Source organism: Cervus canadensis, chromosome X (genome assembly GCF_019320065.1).
Source record: "Cervus canadensis isolate Bull #8, Minnesota chromosome X, ASM1932006v1, whole genome shotgun sequence".
NCBI lineage: Eukaryota > Metazoa > Chordata > Mammalia > Artiodactyla > Cervidae > Cervus > Cervus canadensis.
The window spans coordinates 103,487,401-103,502,759 of record NC_057419.1 but is presented as its reverse complement, the minus strand read 5'-3'; positions in this window follow the sequence as shown (position 1 = coordinate 103,502,759).

Sequence of the window (15,359 nt, the reverse complement as noted above, 5' to 3'; positions counted from 1 at the left end):
ACTTCTGAATGCTGACAGAGGACACCAGGCACCCAGAAAGACAGCCCATTCTCTTCGAGAGGAGGTAAGACAAAATATGAAAGACAAAACGAGAGACAAAAGAGTTAGGGATGGATAACCATCCCGGGAAGGGAGTCATGAAGGAGAAGTTTCCAGACACCAGGAAACCCTCTCAACCGGTGGGTCTGTGGAGAGTTTTGGAATCTCAGAGGGCAATATAACCAGGAGGTGGGGCGGGGGGGGGGGGAGGCGACACAGAATACACACCTAACTACAACTCCCAACGGAGAAGTAGCCCAGACACTCGCATCCGCCACCAGTGAGCTGAGGTTGAACAGGGAGGCACGGGTTGCATGATGAGGTAAGGACTGGGCCTTAATGCCCTGAGGACAATCTGAGGGAGCTAACAGGAGATAGCAACCCAAACTGTGGGACAGCCAGAGAGAGAGAAAAAAAAGAGAGAACTTTCCCGTGAAAAGCTCTAACTGGAGGCACAGCCTGGCCTGCTCACAGAACAAAGGATTGAGCGAATACCAAAAGAGAGCCAGCCAGCTGTGGACTGGCCCCTCCCCCTGCCAGAGGCAGAGAAGCAGGCAGGCAACAGCTAGAGCCAGAAGGCACGGGGCAATCTCGGCCCCAAAGACAGCATCCTCCACCAAACTGAGGAGGCTCCCAGTTGCTAACCAAGTCTTCTTGGGATCCTAGACGGTTGACATCTGCCAGGAGGGTCTCAGCCAGAGATTAGCTCCCCAGAGGAGACACATGGCACAACTGAGAAGGCGCTCTCGCTGCGCACCCAGGAAACTGAGCGACTGGGATCAGGGAGGTGATTAAGACACACCGTACACCTGGACAGTGCGCTCGCCAAGCACATGGTCACCTGAGCTGCTTGTACCTGGGAAGGGCACAAAACACACGCCCAACCGAGTCTGTGCCTTTGCGGAGTACCCGGAAATCTGAACCTGAGCAGCTTAGACCTGGGAAGTGCACAAAATCCAGGGCATGTTTTGGACAGTTCCCCTGCAGAACAACCTGGAGCCTGAGCAGTGTAGACCAGGAAAGCACATAGGCCATGAGTGGGGGCAAACACAGTGTGGTCCATACACTGAGAGCATGCCCCACACACGCCAGTGATATCTGTTTGCAGTGTTCCTCCCTCGCCACAACACAACTAAACAAGTGAGCCGAAATAAATAACCACCTTGGCCCCCTGTCAGGGTGGAAATTAGACACTAAAGAGACTTGCCAACAGAGGAAGCTGGAAAAAAAAAAAAAGAGGGAATCACTCTGGAAGAGACAAGTACAACAGATTAAAACCCTGTAGTTAGCATTGACTAAGCATTGGAAGAGGCCTATGGACCTTGAAAAGAAATATAAGCAGGGACAAGGAATTATCTGAAACTGAACTGATGCCATACTGCCCTCAAAAGCTCCAGAGAAATTCCTAGATATATTTTCACTATAATCATTTTTTAATTTTAAATTTTTTATTTTAAGTTCTTCATTACTCCTTTAATTTTCATTTTTATAATGTACTATTACCTTGCAAAAAAAGACCCTATTTTCATTTATATATTTTTTACAATTTTTGTGATTGATTTTGTTTTGTATTTTTATTATTGTATTTTTCAGAGTCTAACCTCTACTCTAGATTTTTAATCTTTGCTTTTTGGTATTTGTTATCAATTTTGTACCTTTAAGAATCTAATCTTCAGTACTCATTTGTGCTTAGGGGTGTGATTACTAGCTTGATTTCTCTCTCCCCTTTTGATTCTCCCTTTAATCCCCCCGGTCACCTCTATCTCCTCCCTCCCCCTTCTCTTCTCTACTTAACTTTGTACATCTCTCTGGGTGTTCTGGGCTGTGGAGAACACTTAGGGAACTGATTACTGGCTAGATTGGTCTCTCCCCTTCTGACTCCCCCTCTTCTTCTCTTGGTCACCTCTATCTCCCTCCTCCCTCTTCTCTTCTCCATGTAACTGTGAACCGCTCTGGGTATCCCTCACTGTGGAGAATCTTTTCACCATTAACCTAGATGTTTTATCATCAGTGCTATATGGATGGAGAAGCCTTGAGGCTACTGCAAGAATAAGGCTGAAAGCCAGAGGCAGAAGGTTTAAATCCAAAACGTGAGAACACCAGAAAACTCCTGACTCCAGGGAACATTAATGACAAGAGCTCATCCAAAAACTTCCATACCTACACTGAAACCAAATTCTGCCCAAGAGCCAGCAAGTTCCAGAGCAAAACATACCACACTAATTTTCCAGCAATGCAAGGACATAGCCCAGGGCATTAAAATACAGGCTGCTCAAAGTCACACCAAACCTATAGACACCTCAAAACCCACCACTGGACACTTCATTGCACTCCAGAGAGAAGAGATCCAATTCCACCCACCAGAACACAAACACAAGTTTCCCTAACCAGGAAACCTTGACAAACCACTAGTCCAACCCCACCCACAGGGAGCAACCTCCACAATAAAGTGGAACCACAAACTTCCAGCATACAGAAAGGCCACCCCAAACAGCAATCTAAACAAAATGAAAAGGCAGAGAAATATTTAACAGGTAAAGGAACATGATAAATGCCAACCAAACCAAACAAAAGAGGAGGAGATAGGGAGTCTACCTGAGAAAGAATTCAGAATAATGATAGTAAAGATGATCCAAATTCTGGAAAACAAAACGCAGTCACAGATAAATAGCCTGGAGACAAGGATTAAGAAGATGCAAGAAATGTTTAACAAGGACCTAGAAGAAATAAAAAAAGAGTCAATCAATAATGAATAATGCAATAAATGAGATCAAAAGCACTCTGGAGGGAACCAACAGTAGAATAACTGAGGCAGAAGATAGGATAAGTGAGGTGGAAGATAGAATGGTGGAAATAAATGAAGCCAAGAGGAAAAAAGAAAAAAGAATTAAAAGAAATGAGGACAACCTCACAGACCTCTGGGACATTGTCAAACACCCCAAATTTGAATCACAGGAGTCCCAGAAGAAAAAGACAAAAAGAAAGGCCATGAGAAAATACATGAGGAGGTAATAGTTGAAACTTCCCTAAAATGGGGAAGGAAATAGCCACCCAAGTCCAAGACACCCAGACAGTCCCAAACAGGATAAACCCAAGGGAAACTCCCAAGACACATATTAATCAAATTAACAAAGATCAAAAACAAACAGCAAATATTAAAAGCAGCAAGGTAAAAGCAACAAATAACACATAAGGGGATTCCCATAAGGATAACAGCTGATCTTTCAATAGAAACTCTTCAAGCTAGAAGGGAATGGCAGGCATACTTAAAGTCAATGAAAGAGAAAAACCTATAACCCAGATTACTATACCCAGCAAGGATCTCATTCAAATATGAAGGAGAAATCAAAAGCTTTACAGATAAGCAAAAGCTGAGAGAATTCAGCAACAGCAAACCAGCTCTTTAACAAATACTAATGGATCTTCTCTAGACAGGAAACACAGAAAAGGTTTACAACTCGAACCCAAAACAACATGGCAAAAACTTTCATTGTGTGGATCACAATAAACTGGAAAATTCTGAAAGAGATGGAATATCAGACGACCTGACCTGCCTCTTGAGAAACTTATATGCAGGTCAGGAAGCAACAGTTAGAAATGGGCATGGAGCAACAGACTGGTTCCAAATAGGAATAGGAGTATGTCAACACGGTATATTGTCACCCTGCTTATTTAACTTATACGCAGAGTACATCATGAGAAATGCTGATCTGGATGAAGCACAAGCAAGAATCAAGATTGCCAGGAGAAATAACAATAACCTCAGATATGCAGATGACACCACCCTTATGGCAGAAAGTGAAGAAGAACTAAAGAGCCTCTTGATGAAAGAGAAAGAGGAGAGTAAAAAAGTTGGCTTAAAGCTCAACATTCAGAAAACTAAGATCATGCCATCTGGTCTGATCACTTCGTGGCAAATAGATGGGGAACAGTGGAAACAGTGGATGACTTTATTTTTCTGGGCTCCAAAATCACTGCAGATGGTGATTGCAGCAATGAAATTAAAAGACGCTTACTCCTTGGAAGGAAAGTTAGGACCAACCTAGACAGCATATTAAAAAGCAGAGACATTACTTTGTCAACAAAGGTCCACCTAATCAAGGCTATGCTTTTTCCAGTAGTCATGTATGGATGTGAGAGTTGGACTATAAAGAAAGCTGAGCGCAGAAGAATTGATGCTTTTGAACTATGGTGTTAGAGAAGACTCTTGAGAGTCCTTTGGACTGCAAGGATTTCCAACCAGCCCATCCTAAAGGAGATCAGTCCTGGGTGTTCATTGGAAGGACTGATGTTAAAGCTGAAACTCAAATACTGTGGCCACCTGATGCAAAGAGCTGACTCATCTGAAAAGACCCTGATGCTGGGAAAGTTTCAAGGCAGGAGAAGAAGGGGACGACAGAGGATGAGATTGTTGGATGGCATCACCGACTCAATGGACATCAGTTTGGGTAAATTCTGGGAGTTGGAGATGGACAGGGAGGCCTGGTGTGCTACGGTTCATGGGGTTGCAAAGAGTCAGACAGGACTGAGTTACTGAACTGAACTTAACAAAACAACAAAGTCAATGGCAATGGGATCATACTTACCAATAATAACCTTAAATGCAAATGGGTTGAATGCCCCAACCAAAAAACAAAGACTGGTTGAATGGATACAAAAACAAGACCCCTATATATGCTGTCTACAAGAGGCCCACCTCAAAACAAGGGACACATACAGACTGAAAGTGAAGGGCTGGAAAAAGATATTTCACAAAAATGGAGACCAAAAGAAAGCAGGACTAGCGATACTCATATCAGATAAAACAGTCGGAAATAAAGGCTGTGAAAAGAGGCAAAGAAGGACACTACATAATGATCAAAGGATCAATCCAAGAAGAAGATATAACAATTATAAGTATATATGCACCCAACATGGGAGCACCACAATATGTAAGGTAAATGCTACCAAGTGTGAAAGGGGAAGTTAACAGTAAAATAATAATAGTGGGAGACTTTAATAGCCCACTCACACCTATGGATAGATCAACTAACCAGAAAATTAGCAAGGAAACACTAACTTTAAATGATACAATGAGCCAGTTAGACCTAATTGATATCTATAGGATATTTCACCCCAAAACAATGAATTTCAACTTTTTCTCTAGTGTACACAGAACCTTCTCCAAGATAGATCACATCCTGGGCCATAAGTCTAGCCTTGGAAAATTCAAAAAAATTGAAATCATTCCAAGCATGTTTTCTGATCACAATGAAGTAAGATTAGATGTCAACTACAGGGAAAAAAGTTATTAAAAATACAAACATATGGAGGCTAAAAAACACGCTTCTGAATAACCAACAAGTCAAAGAAGAAATAAAAAAGAAATAAAAATATGCATAGAAACGAATGAAAATGAAAACACAACAACCCAAAACCTATGTGATTCAGTAAAAACAGTGCTAAGGGAAAGGTTCGTAGTAATACAAGCTTACCTCAAGAAACAAGAGAAAAATCAAATAAATAACCTAACTCGACACCTAAAGCAACTAGAAAAAGAAGAAATGAAGAACCCCAGGGTTAATAGAAGGAAAAAAATTATAAAAATTAGGGCAGAAATAATTGAGAGAAACAAAGGAGACTATAGCAAAAACAAAAAAACTAAAAGCTGGTCCTTTGAGAAGATAAATAAAATAGAGAAACCATTTGCCAGACTCATCAAGAAAAAAAGGGAGAAGAATCAAATCAATGAAATTAGAAATGAAAATGGAGAAATCACAATAGACAACACAGAAATACAAAGGATCAATCATAAGAGACTACTATCAACAACTATATGCCAAAAAAAAATGGACAACTTGGAAGAAATGGACAAATTCTTAGAAAAGTATAACCTTCCAAAACTGAACCAGGAAGAAATAGAAAATCTTAACAGGTCCATGACAAGCACAGAAATCAAAACTGTAATCAGAAATCTTCCAGCAAAAAAAAAAAAAAAAAGCCCAGGACCAGATGGCTTCACAGTTGAATTCTACCAAAAATTTAGAGAAGGGTTAACACCTATCCTACTCAAACTCTACCAGAAAATTGAAGAGGAAGATAAACTTACAAACTCATTCTATGAGGCCACCATCACCCTAATACCAAAATCAGACAAAGATGCCACAAAAAAAGAAAACTATGGGCCAATATCACTGATGAACATAGATGCAAAAATCCTCAAGAAAATTCTAGCAAACAGAATCCAACAACATATTAAAAAGATCATATACATCATGACCAAGTGGGCTTTATCCCAGGGATGCACGGATTCTTCAATATTCACAAATCATTGTGATACACCACATTAACAAATTGAAAGACAAAAAACATATGATTATCTCAATAGATGCAGAGAAAGCTTTTGACAAAATTCAACATCCATTTATGATAAAAACCCTCCAGAAAGCAGGCATAGAAGGATCATACCTCAACATAATAAAAGCAACATATGATAAACCCACAACAAACATTATCCTCAATGGTGAAAAACTGAAAGCATTTCTCCCAAAGTCAGGAACAAAATAAGGGTGCCCACTCTCACCACTACAATTCAACATAGTTTTCAAAGTTTTAGCCACAGCAATCAGAGAAGAAAAAGGAATAAAAGGAATGCAGATTGGACAAGAAGCAGTAAAACTCACTATTTGAAGATGACATGATCCTCTACATAGAAAACCCTAAAGACACCACCAGAAAATTATTAGAGCTAATCAATGAATATAGTAAAGTTGCAGGATATAAAATTAACACACAGAAAGTCCTTGCATTCCTATACACTAACAAAGAGAAAACAGAAAGAGAAATTAAGGAAACAATTCCATTCACTATTGCAATGAAAAGAATAAAATACTTAGGAATAAATCTACCTAAAGAAACAAAAGACCTATATATAGAAAACTATAAAAGACTGATGAAAGACATCAAAGATGACACAAATAGATGGAAAAACATACCATGGTCATGGATCAGAAGAATTAATATAGTGAAAATGAGTATACTACGCAAAGCAATCTATAGATTCATGCAATCCCTATCAAGCTATAAATGGTATTTTTCTGAGAACTAGAACAAATAATTTCACAATGTGTATGGAAATACAAAACCTCAAATAGCCAAAGCAATACTGATAAAGAAGAATGGACCTGGAGGAATCAACATGCCTGACTTCAGGCTCTACTACAAAGCTACAGTCATCAAGACAGTATGGTACTGGCACAAAGACAGAATTATAGATCAATGGAACAAAATAGAAAGCCAAGAAATAAATGCACACACGTATGGATCCCTTAGCTTTGACAAAGGAGGCAAGAATATACAATGGAGAAATGACAATCTCTTTAACAAGTGGTGCTGGGAAAACTGGTCAACGACTTGTAAAAGAATGAAACTAGGACACTTTCTAACACCATACACAAAAATAAACTCAAAATGGATTAAAGATCTAAATGTAAGACCAGAAGCTATAAAACTCCTAGAGGAAAACATAGGCAAAACACTCTCTGACATAAATCACAGGAGGACCCTCTATGACCCACCTCCCAGAGTAATGGAAATAAAAGCAAAAATAAACAAATGGGACCTAACTTAAAGGCTTCTGCACAACAAAGGAAACTATAAGCAAGGTGAAAAGACAGCCCTCAGAATGGGAGAAAATAATAGCAAATGAAGCAAGTGACAAAGAATTAACCTCAAAAATATACAAGCATCTCATGCAGCTCGATACCATAAAAATGAACGACCCAATGAAAAAAATGGGCCAAAGAACTAAACAGACATTTCTCCAAAGAAGACATACAGATGGCTAACAAACACATGAAAAGATGCTCAACATCACTTATTATCAGAGAAATGCAAATCAAAACCACAGTGAGGTACCATCTCACGCCAGTCAGAATGGGTGCTATCAAAAAGTCTATAAACAATAAATGCTGGACTGGGCATAGAGAAAAGCCAACCCTCTTACACTGTTGGTGGGAATGCAATTTAGTACAGCCACCATGGAGAACAGTGTGGAGATTCCTTAAACCTTGAAATAGAACTGCCATATGACCCAGCAATCCCACTGCTGGGCATACACACCGAGGAAACCAGAATTAAAAGAGACACGTACACCCCAATGTTCATTGCAGCACTGTTTACAATAGCTAGGACATGGATGCAACCTAGATGTCCATTGGCAGATGACTGGATAAGAAAGCTGTGGTACATATACACAATGAAACATTACTCAGCTATTAAAAAGAATGCATTTGAATCAGTTCTAATGAGGTGGATGAAACTGGAGCCTATTTTACAGAATAATGTAAGTCAGAAAGAAAAACACCAAGACAGTATCATAATGCATATATAATGGAATTTAGAAATATGATGTAAAGAACAGACTTTTGGACTCTGTGGGAGAAGGGGAGGGTGGGATGATGTGAGAGAATAGCATTGAAACATGTATATTATCATATGTGAAATAAATCGCCAGTCCAAGTTCAATGCATGAGACAGGGCCCTCAGGGTCGGTGCACTGGGACAACCCTGAGGGATGGTATGGGGAGAGAAGTGGGAGGAGGGTTCAGAATGGGGGACACATGTACACTTGTGGCTGATCCATGTGAATATATGACAAAAACCCCCACAATATTGTAAAAGAATTAGCCTCCAAATAAAATAAATAAATTAATTTACAAAAAAAATATTTGGGGGATAGCTACTGAGAGAAGACACATCTGTCTGTTAAGAGAATATGATGATGCAATAGTGATAGGGACCATAAGCAGTAAGAGAAAAACGATAATTATGAGGATCAGAGAGTCACCTAAGGAAGGACATATAACATACTACATTATTTAGTCATTAAAATTTCTATGATAATAGTGGGATTCCCCAGGTGGCATTATAGTTCCCACATGCCAATGCAGGTGATATAAGAGATTCAGGTTCAATCCCTGGGTCTGGAAGATCCCCTGGATGAAGACATGACAACCCATTCCAGTATTCTTGCCTGGAGAATCCTATGGACAGAGGATCTTGGAGGGCTATGATCCAAAGGGTCACAAAGAGTCAGACATGACTGAAGCAACTTAGCACACAGCACACACATGATAATAGTAATAATATAAAGAGTGAATATGGAATTAAATTGTAGTATAACCATATAGGAGGGATGGGATCAGAGCTAGGAAGTTTGCAAGCTATGTAAGAAAGCCTAGCTCTCTTTGTTAATATTTGGAAGTGATATATATGAAAATAATTATAAAGAAATAGGGATATTACATGTTATTTATAATATATGGAGGTACATAAAATGAGAAACAGTTAAAAGGAGTTTAACTGCATCTAGGAAATGGCAATGGAGACTGGGAAACACAGGATAGTTGATTGCTATTTTTATGGAATTTATAGAGCTATTTAATTTTTAGACTATAAATATATATTATATAGAAATATTATACAATATAGAATTCACTTACTATATATTTATATATTCATATAATATAAATACATTATTTATTAATTTATTATTAATATTTAATTAATACATTTTAAATATATTAATATATAATTATTATATTTTGTTACCATTTTATTTACTCATATATTATAAATTAATATATTTATATTATATAAATGCATGTATTATATGTGTGTGCTCAGTCACTCAGTTTGACTCTTTGTGACCCCATGGGCTGTAGCCCACAAGGCTCCTCTGTTCATGGGATTTCACAGGCAAGAATACTGGAGTGGATTGCCATTTCCTCCTCCAGGGGATCTTCTCAACTCAGGGATTGAATCCACATGTCCTGCATTGCAGGCAGTTTCTTTACCACAGAGTCACCAGGGAAGTCCCATGTATTATATACACACACACACATATATATATATTCTACAAAATTATTATAAAAATAAAAGTAAAATTTCAAAATGATTTTGAAAAACAAAACCAAAATTTTAGCAGTAGGTATACCCATATGGTGAGATTAAGTGTTTTTCCATTTTCTTCATTATGCTTCTCCAGATTATGAATTTTTTCTTCAGTTAATCTGAATTACTATTATAAACAGATTGTTTAAAAATACTGAGAAAAATCCCTGAGGAAACTCACCAATTATGATTAAGATTATGACCAAGATGTGTATTCTCTAAAAATAAAGAAATATCTTCAATGTGTGAGTTTTTTTTGGCTGCAAGTAACAAAATTCTAACCAACAATGGCTTATCCCAGGAAGATATGTACTGTTTACTGAATAAGAAATCTAATGAAAGCCAGTCCCAGGGTCTCTTTGAGTGCTCAAAGACATGATCCATAAATCAAGCACTTTGTACCATTCTCTTCTGCCATCCTCAACCTTGTTGCCTCTTGGACACAATATATCTCCTGCAGCTCCAGACAGTCACATGACAAGATTCAAAGCAAAACAGGAGGGAAGAGGTGGAAGGGATCCTTTTCTAAGGTCTCCATAAATTATGGGAAAAAAATCTTCACACATGGCCCCTCATAATCTAGATGGCCAAAAATTGTGTCACATGTAACCTAACACTAGACCAGTCCAGTGGGAATGGTATTCCATAATTAATTTCGACTGGTTATGTTGTCCAGGTTACTATTAGCAAAGAAAAAAAATGAATAAAATGACTATTGGAAAGGCAGTCAGGAGTGTCTGCCACAAGAAGTTATGGAATTGATTAATATACTACTTTAGACATTCTCACTATAATATGTAGCCAATGTATATCCAAAAGAAACTTATGATTCCATTGTACCAAAAGACACATAGCAATATTTTAGTACAGTATGTTCTGTAGAAATAACTGAATATTTAAAAAGCATTGACTAAATAATTGGTAACTATAAAGCATTGTGCTAGGCACTTCAGTGGGCATAAAGACAAATAAGAATTGTCCTATACAATACAGCCACTCCAGAAGAGACACAAGAGATCCAGTGATGGTTCTGAACCCTGGCTGCACATTAGAATCATTTGGGAAGCCGGGAAAATGCTGATTCCAGGGCCATACCCTGGCCAAATCAAATCAAATCTCTGTGGGCAAAGCTCGGCAAAGGCAAAAAATCCAGGGAAATTCTAATATACAGCTAAGATTGAGAACAGCCCTTGACCAGTAAAGAAGCAAAACTGTCTACCTAGTTTATACCTTTTTCCTCCTCTTGATCTATCTCTTCATTAGGGGTCATCACATACAACTCAGAAGCTCTACCAATATAAATATCCCAATATTTGTCCACTGTCCTTTTTCTAGACTTTCAAATGCCTTTTATCAAAATGACCTACCCTATGGCCATGTCCTGCCACATGTGACATCATCACAGTAACCAATCCGCTTCATTAACTCACACTTTGCATTATATGATTTTCCACCAGCCTTCTGGAAACCTTAGCTTAATGGTAGGGCTTGGGGCTACTACTTTCTTGAGGAAAAGAGTTATGGGAACTGACTTACAGCATTTATTGTAAAAAGATTCTGCCTGCTCTGTCGATGGATCTGTCCTCTCTGGCTTTTCTCCACTTGGCAAAATTGTGCCCATCTTTTGAGGTATTGTTCAGATAAACTGTGTGCTTCCTTCTTGAACCCCAGGCATGATTTCCCATACCTTCCTCTCTGCTGCCCTAGCAGTAAATTCCCACCACTCACAGTGCACAACTGTAACCACTACATTATTTGTTTCTACCCACAGTGAGTTTTGTAGAGCAAGGATCTTCTCTTCTTGCTCCTTGACCATCACTCCAGTACTCTTGACCAAATCTCTTTTGAAATCTAACTTACTTTTAAATCTCACCCTCCACAAACTCAGATTTGAAATCAGCTCTCCAACTTGCCTAAATGCTATTGTACTTTAGAATTCTCTGCTGATATAACAAATTTCTTTCCTCCCTCAAATTTTATTTGGGATTCTCTTATTTCTTTTATAGTTTTATTCCTAATCCTCAGATTTTAATACTCCAGCTTGCTTGCACAACATAAAAGGCAATGGGGAAAGAGGAGGAAGTAAATTTTGCAAAGTTTTGATAATTTTTTAATCTGAGTAATGAATACCTGAGGCTCACAACATATAACATTGTTATTTGTCTATAAATTTATGTGTATAAACATATATAATGGTATAATATTCAAGTATATCATGAATAATATATAAATTGAAAACTATAAATATGCAACAATATAAATCTATAACATAAAATATATTTTAAAATAAAATTATATATAGCATTCTAAATAGTAAAAACAATTTTTGTTCCTAGACACTTACAATTGTTTTCTAGTGCATTAATACAATTTATTTTATCAGTATATACAATGTCATATGACTTTGTTTTAATAACTATACTATCCTTAATTATTTCCTGCTAACTGAGTAAGGCTTAGAGGAATTCTTATTTTTGCTGGATTTTAGAGGTTTTTTTTCCTTCTTGGTGTCTTATTACCTCTAAATTACTTCTCTCATAAGACATTATAAACATACTTTCTCTGTCATTGTTTTTCATAATATTGAGTAGATACAAAACTTTCATGAAACTTACATAAAATGCTTTTGCACAACGAAGGAAACTATAAGCAAGGTGGAAAGATAGCCTTCAGAATGGGAGAAAATAATAGCAAATGAAGCAACTGACAAAGAATTAATATCAAAAATATACAAGCAGCTCAATACTAGAAAAATAAATGACCCAATGAAAAAAATGGGCCAAAGAACTAAACAGACATTTCTCCAAAGAAGACATAGAGATGGCTAACAAACACATGAAAAGATGCTCAACATCACTCATTATCAGAGAAATGCAAATCAAAACCACAAATGAGGTACCATCTCACGCCAGTCAGAATGGCAGCTATCAAAAAGTCTACAAACAATAAATGCTGGAGAGGGTGTGGAGAAAAGGGAACTCTCTTACACTGTTGGTGGGAATGCAAACTAGTACAGCCACTATTACAGACTATTGGAGAAGGAAATGGCAACCCACTCCAGTATTCTTGCCCGGAAAATCCCATGGACAGAGGAGCATGGTAGGCTATAGTCCATGGGGTCACAAAGAGTCGGACATGACTGAGCAACATCACTTTCTTTCACTTCCACTATGGAGAACAGTGTGGAGATCCCTTAAAAAACTGGAAATAGAATTGTCACACGAACCAGCAATCCCACTGCTGGGCATACACACCGAGGAAACCAGAATTGAAAGAGACACGTGTGCCCCAGTGTTCATCACAGCACTGTTCACAATAGCTAGGACATGGAAGCAATCTAGATGTCCATCAGCAGATGAATGGATAAGGAAGCTGTGGTATACATACATAATGGAATATTACTCAGCCATTAAAAAGAATGCATTTGAATCAGTTCAAATGAGGTGAATGAAACTGGAGCCTCTTATACAGAGTGAGGTAAGCCAGAAAGAAAAACACCAGTATAGTATATTAACACATATATGGAATTTTAAAAGATAGTAACGACAACCCTATATGCAAGACAGCAAAAGAGACACAGATATAAAGAACAGACTTTTAGACTCTGTGCGAGAAGGCAAGGGTGGGATGATTTGAGGGAATAGCATTGAAACTTGTATATTACCATATGTGAAATAGATGACCAGTCCAAGTTCGATGGATGAAACAGGGTACTCGAAGCCCGTGCACTGGGACAACCCAGCAGGATGGGATGGGGAGGGTGGTGGGAGAGGGATTCGGGATGGGGGGACACATGTACACCAGTGGCTGATTCATGTCAATATTTGGCAAAAAACACCACAATATTGTAAAGTAATTAGCCTCCAATTAAAATAAATTAATTAAATTTAAAAAAAAAAAACAGAAAACTTAACTGGTAAGCGCAAGCAAAAAAAAAAAAAAAAAGAATAATGATTCAATCAACACTACTCACACCACCTGCTTTAAGTATCACTGATACTGATGTTCCCTGCTCTTATCTCCCTCCTCTGGCCAAAGATTGCCCCACCCTGAATGTTATGTTCATCATTCTGTGAACTTCTCTATTGATTAGCCATGTTTGTCTCCTAAACAATATGCTGTTTAATTTTATATGTTTTAAATTTGCTATGAATAGATCTATACTATATGCACTCTTCAACAACTTGCCTTTCTTGCTTAAATGATGCTATTGCTAAGTGTGTACCTTTACTTATTCAATGCACACACTCCATAATAAAGTTCTCATGCATCTCAATTTTATATAAATATGTATACACACACAAATGCAAAATGTTATTATTATTGTTATTATACTTGCTTTAAAAATGTTCATTTAGATTTACCCACATTTTCTACTTTATCATTCCTTATTCATTCATGTATTTCCACATATCCATTGGGGATTACTTTTCTTTTGTGTGAATTTTACCCTGTATTGTAAATATGCACATAGAGAGTTTCCTGTTTTTATTACTCTGAAACCTTTAATTTGCCTTTATTCTATTTATATGCTTTGAAAATTTCTCAGCTATTAGCTCTTCAAATACTATCCTGTTATCAGTCTTTGACATTAATTTTAAATATATTCAAGCTTCTCATTGTATCCTCTATCTCCGACCATCTGTTCTGCATTTTCCGTCCTTTTTGTGTATTTCACTTTGGATTATTTATTTTTAATTACTCTCTACTTCACTCACAAATTCTCTCTTAAGCTGTCAAACCCCTACTTTTTAGAACCTGATTTCACTTGCTGTGCTTTTTTCTATTCTAGGCTTTCTATTTGGTTCTCTTTCAAACCTATGTCACTTTTTATTTTGATACTTTCTAGTCCTCTTCAGAGATTTTTAATTTGGTCTCATCTGGAAGATCCCCTGGAGAAGGAAATGGCAACAACCCACTCCAGTATTCTTGCCTGGGAAATCCCATGGACAGAGAAGCCTGGTGGGCAACAGTCCATGGGGTCACAAAGAGTCAGACACAACTGAGCAACAAATACTTTCACTAAGTTCTAATCATATGAATCTATGTAGTGAAAACCCATCTTGAAATGTAAGACAGGAATTCTATTTATATTTTTTGTTCTTTCTGCTGTTTCATGTTATCATCTTGTTTCCTACTGTGTGTAGTTATATTTCATTGAGTATTGAACACTTTATTTCAAAAATTATAAGTAGATCTTAATTTCTTTAGGAAATAATAACTTCCTCTAGAGAAGTTTTTTGTTTCTGCCAGGTGCCTTCCATTGCTTGTAAACCTGGGATCACCTTAACCCAATTTGAGATTTGGGGGGCTACCCAGGTGACACAGAACTGACTGCCATCTGTGCAAGGGTCCTTCTCCTTCCCGTTTACCATTACTTATAGAAT